Source organism: Pelobates fuscus, chromosome 1, assembly GCF_036172605.1.
Source record: "Pelobates fuscus isolate aPelFus1 chromosome 1, aPelFus1.pri, whole genome shotgun sequence".
Taxonomy (NCBI): Eukaryota; Metazoa; Chordata; class Amphibia; order Anura; family Pelobatidae; genus Pelobates; species Pelobates fuscus.
Genome location: NC_086317.1, coordinates 441011438 through 441020368, shown reverse-complemented (window position 1 = coordinate 441020368; position 8931 = coordinate 441011438).

The following is an 8931-nucleotide window of genomic DNA, read 5'->3' as shown; positions in this document are numbered from 1 at the left end:
GATACCCTGATAATCTAGGTTGTGAAACACGTGGCGGTATATGAGTGCAACCTAACTTGCATCTGCTCCTTTTATGATTTGCTCATATGACCGGCTGTCTTGTGAACCATATAAAATTGCTGTATTGAGGCCAAATGATGGAATGTGTAGCAGACTGTATAGACGGTTAGTAAGATCAGTTTAGATGGCACATTTCCTATTCAGCACACAGGCGGTATGTCCTGGTGTGACAGTACCTGTCCGATCGCTATGCCATTCTGGCATGAATTCTGACAGCGAATTCCATTGGTGTTTCTTATGCAAACAGCTACATACCTGCATCCCCCGCACCATTTTGGTGTTGTTTGGGATACTACTCAGTCCAGATCTGAGCCTGTTTAGGACACCAAGACATCCTGCGTAATTTCCAACACACACGTAACTGCAGCAATCCTGCGATATTGCCTGCACATCTTTGTGTGTCACCGGAATGACGCAGGTCAATCACAAGAGGTTTAAGGCTATTTAAGCCTTGTTTATCAGGTAGTAGGGTGCTGCACTCAACTGTATTAGTACACCGGAGCTCTGTGGAGGTGGTCTGCTAGCCCCCAATGTATAGCCAGAAGTATAGAGTCACAGTCTTCACAGTGCAAGGTGAACACTCAAATATGCTTTTATTATAATCCAATGGACAAAACAAAAATGTGACATTTCAGCCATGAATCATACATGATTTTTGTTTTGTTCTTTGGATTTTTATAATAAATGTATATTTGAGTTTTCACCCTGCCCTGTGAATTTATTCTATTTTCTACCTTAGCTTGGTGGGACTTAGGTACGGCTTCGTGTTGGGTCTCGTGACACCTGGATGAAGTTCTGAATAATACTCTACAACCTACCGGCTGCATCATGGAAAGTACAAATGTAATTACTAATTGGCTGCTGCTGTCCACCCAGTTTATTTGGTGGTCACAGTCCCTTTAAAGCAAAAGTCCACATCTGGGCCACTGTAATAACAATAATTTGTATCTAAAAGGTGATGAGTATTTTTTTTTCTTATTAGATGTCATTTAAAGAAACACTTCAAGCACCATAACCACTAAAGTGCACTGTAGTTTATATGGTGCCAGGGGCCCAGTAGAGCCCCCTCAATGTAAGGATATGAATTCTTACCTGGGGTCTGTCTGTGATGCACGGCTTAGGTCACTGGCTCAGAGCAATGAGCAGACACTGCACTGCATGGCTAAGCTAAGGAGAGCTGATTTAGCTTACTTCTCGCTATTGAGAATAGACAGGGAGCAGCACCGGGCAGGTATCAGGTAAGAAATCACGCTATTCTAAAATGGTTTGACCACTAATATTAGGGGGTATTAGGGTACTTCAGGCAGCCTTCTGTAGTGATTATCAAGTGTGGAGTGTTCCTCTAACAGATGTACGGAGATCATTTTCCTGTGCTAAGATTATTGATAATTAAATTTATAACAGACAGCTAGCTACAAGGGAATATTTAGGCCGTCCGTAATATATTTCTATGAATAATATATGTTCCATATTTTTCCATATACAGTATCACCTTAAGTGTGCATATTTCTTTATTTAATCATACTTTAATTTATTAGAAAGGCTGTAGACCTATGCCCTGATTATAGTGAAGATTATCCACCATACTCACTGACTCATACTTCCTTACAGTAATGTGACGAAGGATCCATACAGCTCAAAGAATGAGCCTAAAGGGAGAAAAAATTCAACTAATCGTATAGTGACTAAGATTTAGCTTCATTCGTGTGACGAACGCCACCTGTGGTCATGTAAGGAATTGCTAGCTCTACGAAAAGATATGCTGTTACTGTGTCAGTTTCTTAAATTGCAATCACCTCTGCTTGATTGACAATTGACAATACCATCTTCTTCACTACCCTTCAAGACACTCATTAACTACTGAGTTCTTGCATATTTATGTGGCTCTCCCAACACCACTTACTTTCCTCATACGATTATTTTTATTTAATTAAAGAAATACACCTACCCCCATAACAACGCCACCTCAATTAAGTTATTATAGTGGCAATAGTGGCTGCTGTCTAACCTTCAGGGATTAAACTGTTTTTAAATGTTATAACCCATGAAATTGGTCCCACTGCACTAAACACCTGAGCCTCCTCTATTCCTTCCAGTGGCCAATGTCCATTCCAGGAAAGTTTGCTTTGTTGGCTAGTAATAAGCTAAAAGCTTCAACTGGCCTGATCAGGATGGACTAGTCCCATCACTAGTGGTCGCAGGCAGAGTGCCAACATCTTCATGAAAATTTGATCAATGTTAATTATGGGTATGTAGATATAGGCATTAAATTGGGTATTTACCAGGTTTTGGAAATAAAATGATAACTATCACCAAGGCTGCTGGTGGAAATTGATTACCGACCCCAATGTCTAAAATAATGTGTACCTAGGTTAGAGATTAGATGATTTATAATACCTGTATGTGAATCCACCTGCTTTTATGCCATGATACGTTTGTTGATGGAGAATTGTGTTTCCATGCATGAAGCCAAACTAGGGGGACTGTGGAAGTAAGATGTCGAATATCTCTAGTTGGGGACCCGGAGCATCTCAAAGGTTATAGAAACATTGATAGGTACTAAGAAATTACTGTGCTGTATCGGCTAAGAGATCATATTAATTTATAGAGGTCCACAAGAAGAGCTATGTATGTCTTGACTGAAGTTCAGCAGTTACTGGTAGTTTATCAATAGTGGTCTGGCATTATTTTTTGAGTTAAGAAACGATCTGATTAATTATTCCGTGTAAGACTGCTTTGTGGGCTTCCCAGATTCTAGGTGTCATTATATCTGGGCTGTTATTGCGTGCAGACATTGGTGAGAATAGCTTCTTTGAGCTTTGTTAACGTAGGATTATTGAGCATGGATTCATTGAGTTTCCACCTCCAGGTTTTGGGTGTGATGATAGAGATTTGTATGGTGAGTTAGATGTGGCATTGTCCAATCATGCAATTTGTCCAGTAGAGAATAAGATTCGTAAATGGAGGAATCCATGGGTTCAAACATTACTTTTAGAACAGTACTTGCTAGGGATAGAGTTGGAGGTAGATGGATTTGTTATCCTCTAACAGTCTATAAATTGAGGTTTATAAAACAGTCTACCTGCCTGTCTTTCTATGGATTAATTGCATAAGAATGATGGGGTAGTAACATTCAGGTGTGAATTTAGACAAAAATGACAGTCTCCTACAAAAAACTATTTACCTTAGTAGAACTTTTCACAGCTGGAGAACATTCATTGTGCAGGGCAAAACATTGCAAGTTATTTGAAATGCATATATTTACAAATGTAAAGGAGTCTTCTATCCCTTTAAGCATAATGAACCAACCTTGTCTTGTGGGTGAGGGCTGCATTCTCCCTGAAGTGTGTCTCTTGTATATTTACACACAACATCTCTGTGTTTTAAGCCCATTTGCATCATAGAAAACAGAAATTATATGAGCCATAAGTATTGGTTGTGGTGGTGTGTGTTGGAATGAACTGAAAAAGTGATACTAACAACAGAAAAAAAAAGAAAACTAAACAATAAATAATGAGAGACAGAGCTAATCTCTGCGATATAATAGTATAACAATCATCGTGAGGGCAGCATTCTTTGGCAGAGCGGGGCAAAGTAGTCAGTTGAAGAATGTAAATCTGTGACACCTAAGGCATATTAACTAAAACTATAAAATATATGCAAGTTAAAGCATAGCAATAGCATGCGTAGTATTTAAATATAGCACAAATAGTAATTTTAAAGTAATCAAAAAAGTAATAGTCGCCATTAGTTATTTGTTAAATAATAGCAGTTTTTGGTTAGTGCAGGCAGGGTATTCTGTGAAGAAAATAACTCCAATGAGTGTTCAGAATTCTAGGGAGCTGCCAATTGAGGAGACGCGTGACTCATAGATAATGCTAAGTATAGCAGTCATGGAAGACGACTAATTTACTTAGGAAAAGCATTCTTATAAGTAATGGTCAGTTTTAGTGTGGACATCAGGGGATCTATATAACTCTGACCCAATGCTGGACGACAGGCTCTATGCAGCTAATAAAGAGAGTATACCATCCAAATATCAAATAATATTGTGAAGTGTGGCTTGTAAGTCCTCTTTTAGGTTTTAGTGATCCGTGGATTCTGTCAAATTCATTACTACCTGAAAAAGCTCACTTACAGAAGGCATTGAAATATGGTTATAAAGATGAGGCATGTCCTCCTCCTCTGATTAAGGGTATCCCTTGATTGCTAGTTTATTGTGGTTCCTCTGTTGTTTAATCTTCAGAAGAACCATAGAAATATCCATATGAGAGGATGAAGAGCTCCCACGTGAACCCAGCATAGTAATTTGTGTATAGGCCAGATCATTGTCCTCCGCCTTGGCCTCCAGTTTAGCCACTTGGTCTTGATTTAATAGGCTTTCCAATGGATTCATTACGGATAGAAAAAACTTTCCAATTGATTTATCTACAAACGTTCCCATAGATTTTAATAGTGATTTAATAGCGCCATTTTTTATTCCAGGTCATCCGTGGAGAGATCTGATTAGTTATTAAAATATTTAGCGAGGAATGCTGATTCCAGTCCAGGATTGGTTTTCTGGCATGTAGTAAGTATTTGGCTGTAAGTATTTGGCTGTAAGTAAGTATTTGGCAACAGGAAAGTATTTTTCCTGTTGCCCATTGAATTTGTGATGTCCAGGTTATCATAGTAAAAAAAATGTTTTGAACTGGTGCATCAATCGTCCCTACCCAACATTTTAACAGGTGACTGGTTTTGGTGGAGAATACTACCTGTAGGACTGCAGTATGCCAATTATAAAGCTTTGATAAAGCAATTATAAAGCTTGGCGGATACAGAAATCTGGTTTAGAGCTGTCCTTTGTGGCTTGGTTTGGGCAATGTCCTTCAGTTCCAGTGAATAAACTTCTAGAATGCCATTGCTCTGTAGTACTAAGATTATTCTGAGCTTCAATTTTTGGGTTGCCCTTTTCCGGTTTCTTGTTGGCAGTGCCCCCGTATAAAAAGACCCACACAGACCCACCGATGACAGAGTAGCAGTAAATCTCTGGGGCAATATTACAACATCTAGCGAAACGCCATTCCTGAGATGGAAAGCGACTGTATTATTTCCACAAGATTTTGGAATGTCCGATGAGTAGTTGTCCACTTACATTTGGCCTTGTCATATAGTAGAAATACCCTCTATGTTCTTCATGTTCATCTATTCATTACAAAATATTTTTCTTTATTGCTAAGTAGATCTGGTACTTGAATCTCTTTTAATTTGTGATATTGTAACGAGCAGAAAGCAGGGTCTTAAAATCATATATTTCTTTGAAGCACTCTAGGCTGGTAGCTCGGAGAAGGCATCCATAGCTATAAAGCTGTATTAATTTTAACTGACCACTGAGCTTCATGTAGAAACTTGCTAGCCTTAGGTTCCACATTCGAATTACTCGTGAGATAAAATGATGTCAGATTCAGCAATATCACTGTACAATCAATATACCACCTAAGGAACAGGTACATAGTACCAACAGAGTAATGTTAACAAACATGGGTTTCTGGCCTGCTGTGGGAGTATAACTCACACAATGCTATGCCAGCCTTTTGTTTGCCATTTTATGTTCTGCACAACCTGCCTCGGTGATGTACGGTAATTCAAATCATAAACTTTATTGGCAGATATGAACCTGTTGCCCTACCCATTATCATATCTATATAGTAGCAGGTTTATTCTGGACTGTTATCATGTCAACCAGTCTATCTCTGTCATTCTCTGAATAACCCCCACCACCTCTGCAGCTAATCCATGCATCTATACAATTAGGGAGGAGACCCAAATATAATCCTACACTAGAGCCAAACATCCCTTAGTTCTGCCTCTGGCTGCAGTTTTGTTTTCTCTGCGAGTGAATGTCCCCTCTATAACCTAAATTCCTGTTCAGAGGTATTTACAATCCAGGAGTACAGGGTGACTCGGTTGTAAATAGATGACACAGGCAAAACATTTTGGTGGCAGTAAAGGCTTTTGCCATTCACAAGCTATACAAAGTATCAGGCAAAGTAAGCTATGCCAATGTGCAAACACTTTAGGGGCATATAAATAAATGGAATTACTGGACAACTCCAAAATCGACAAATTACTATTTTTGCGGGCTCTTCTGTGGAACATAAGTGGGCATCCAAAAGGAACTGTTCTGATTTCATCATAGCGAAGAAAAACATTGTGTGGTGGTAAATAGCCACTTCTTTTACGATAGAGTACCTGCAAGCCTTTACACAGTATGCAATAAAACACACAGCTAATCTTCTACAGTAAAGATATACACTTTGACCTCTTTGCCAGGTATTTCATAATTCAATATATCATAGAAGTGGCTGGCAGAATTATTTATTAGAGAGTTATACAGCATGCTCCCATTCTCTAAACAACAACAGTTCAAATTTCCAAAATTGGTGCCTTTCTCCACATCCTTTCCCCCAAATTGCATTAATAATGAATTGCATATTAAATAAATACTCTGAGCACAATAAGTGAATATGGTCTTTTATTCCCCTTGCATTAATACTCGTATCTGAAGAAATGTACTAGCTTTCTTGCCTCCACGACCTGGTGGTATCACAGGGGAAAGCTATACTTGCACCCTGGCTACACAAATACTAACTTTTACAAGCTCCCTCACTCACAACTGTAACAGCTATGCCTCACTTTCTGTTAGGAAAAACAATACATTCATTCATGCATTTTCATGAGTAAAACGATTAGTGGATACTGAACAACATCTCCATAATACATTTTAAAGAGGTCAATTTTGAGTTTTTTTCTTTTAGGTTTTCAGAAGGAAAACAGCTTTTTACATGTTGATAAATATACATAATGATTGCTGAGGGTCATTGTGACAGATCCCTCTGTCGGGCAATTACTTTTTGTTTATTCCCCTTCGTCTGTTTGTTCGTGCAATTCCTTGTCCGTACGGGCCCTGTGTTATATTCTCAGTTTTTAACAAAAGACTTTCTTTTTGCCGAAAGACTTGCCGAACGGCCGGCCACCCAGCAGGGAAGTGTGCTGCTTGTGAACCTCTTGGCCCCATTAGAACATTGAGGTTAACAGCAGACACTTCCCCTTGTTAACGGTCGGCTGGGTGGTCATCATTCGTATGACTGAACACGAGGCAGCGGCCATCTTGGACATACGAACGCTCAGCGGTGTTCGCCGACGATTCTATGGATCTAAAGCCGGTTACTATTTTCAGACGAACACAGCTGAAACCGCCGACCTCCCTGCTTCTATTTCATACGAACAACGAGACGTTCGGCACATTTTTCACACGAACAGAGTTCCCCTCAGATAGCTATCCCATGGAGCCCATTCGTATAACGAAAGGACTAGACGAAAGACTTGGGCTCCATGGCAATTGAACTGTGTGCATAGGATCTGAGCGCTATTCGGTACAAGTGTGCGCTCAGATCCCAGCTATCTGGGGATACGTTAAATGAGTGCATTCGGTTGGTACATTATAAAGTTATGCATTTTTATGTATTTTTGTCACTCTATATAAAATGGAGTTTAGCCTCTATCCTCTGAGATAATTGAGTTATTTCCCAATTATCTCCAGGATAGAGAGGAGGTTTACATTGCCAAAGGGGGAGTGTTTATAGCAAAACGGTTTCCATTGGCTACTGCATTATATTTGTCACAGTTTTCCACCAGGTCCCCTAGGGGAGTGTCCACCCGGTGGAAGACCTGCATAAATACCGGGCAGGTAGCCCAAATTAAACAGATTCCTGCTTGACCCTCAATACAGAGCCTCGTCTCGTATTTGGGGGGATTTATTCGTATGGGTTTCTCCCGCTCGGCTGTTTGGAGTGTGGATGATTCGGATGTTTCCCGTTCAGCTGTTTGGAGCGCTCAGTACCTGCCTTCACCTTCGGAAAGGGAACCTCCTTAACGGTTTTAACCCCTTCGCTACCCGGGGTGCCGTAACAGTCATCATTATACTACCCTTTATGATATATGTTTTATTTACATCATTAGTTAAGGGCCAGTACGGCATTTGGGCCTAGGGTCGATCTTAGTACTTGAGTGAAATCAACTATATATGTCCTTATAGTGCAAATACCACCTCAACCATGTTTTTGCAAGCAGCTACATGTTCCCTTTGCTGTTGGAATGGCTCTAATTGATTAATTAATTGATTTCCACTAGTATGTGAGTTATGCATACTGCAGGGGAGCACTCTTTCCATGTACATTATTTAAAGCATGAGGAAGTAGGGTTGACAGATCCATCACACCTATCTAGACACATATCATGTATACATCATGATGGGCAGCACATGAAAAGTGTTGTCTACCAGTATGTGTAACTCATATGCCGTTGGAGTAAAATTGATTGACTTATTTTTGGTAGTACTTTGGGGTTTAATTAATTGCTTCTGCTCCCACAGCACATGACTTCTATATACTCCAAGGCAGTGATTTGCAGTCCAACAACATTTATAACGAGTTATTTATGTCCAGGAAACCATGGTAAATTTTGCAATGCTTCATGGATCTCATAGAGGTCTGGGAAAAAAATGTCTGAAATGGTAACATAGTAGCCAACTAGTCTGTTTTTGCTGTGACAGTTCCATGTTCTGGCCTCATGTCCTGGCAAACATGGATCCCGAGACATGTTCCACATACCTTGGAACCTGTGGACCTGTTCCCCTGCGCAGCGGCTTTACTGGGAAGTTGTGATTAAAAATCACTTACTCCAAGTGCACAGAGAGTCACGCATGGAGCAAGAGAGAGGAGGCAGCTGGCCCAGGGCTGGGAATGAGCAGAAGAGGAGACAGTCACGGACTTGCGGTGGACAGCTTTGTTCTGGGGCCTGATTGACTGTAAAACTTAAAACATCGAGGAA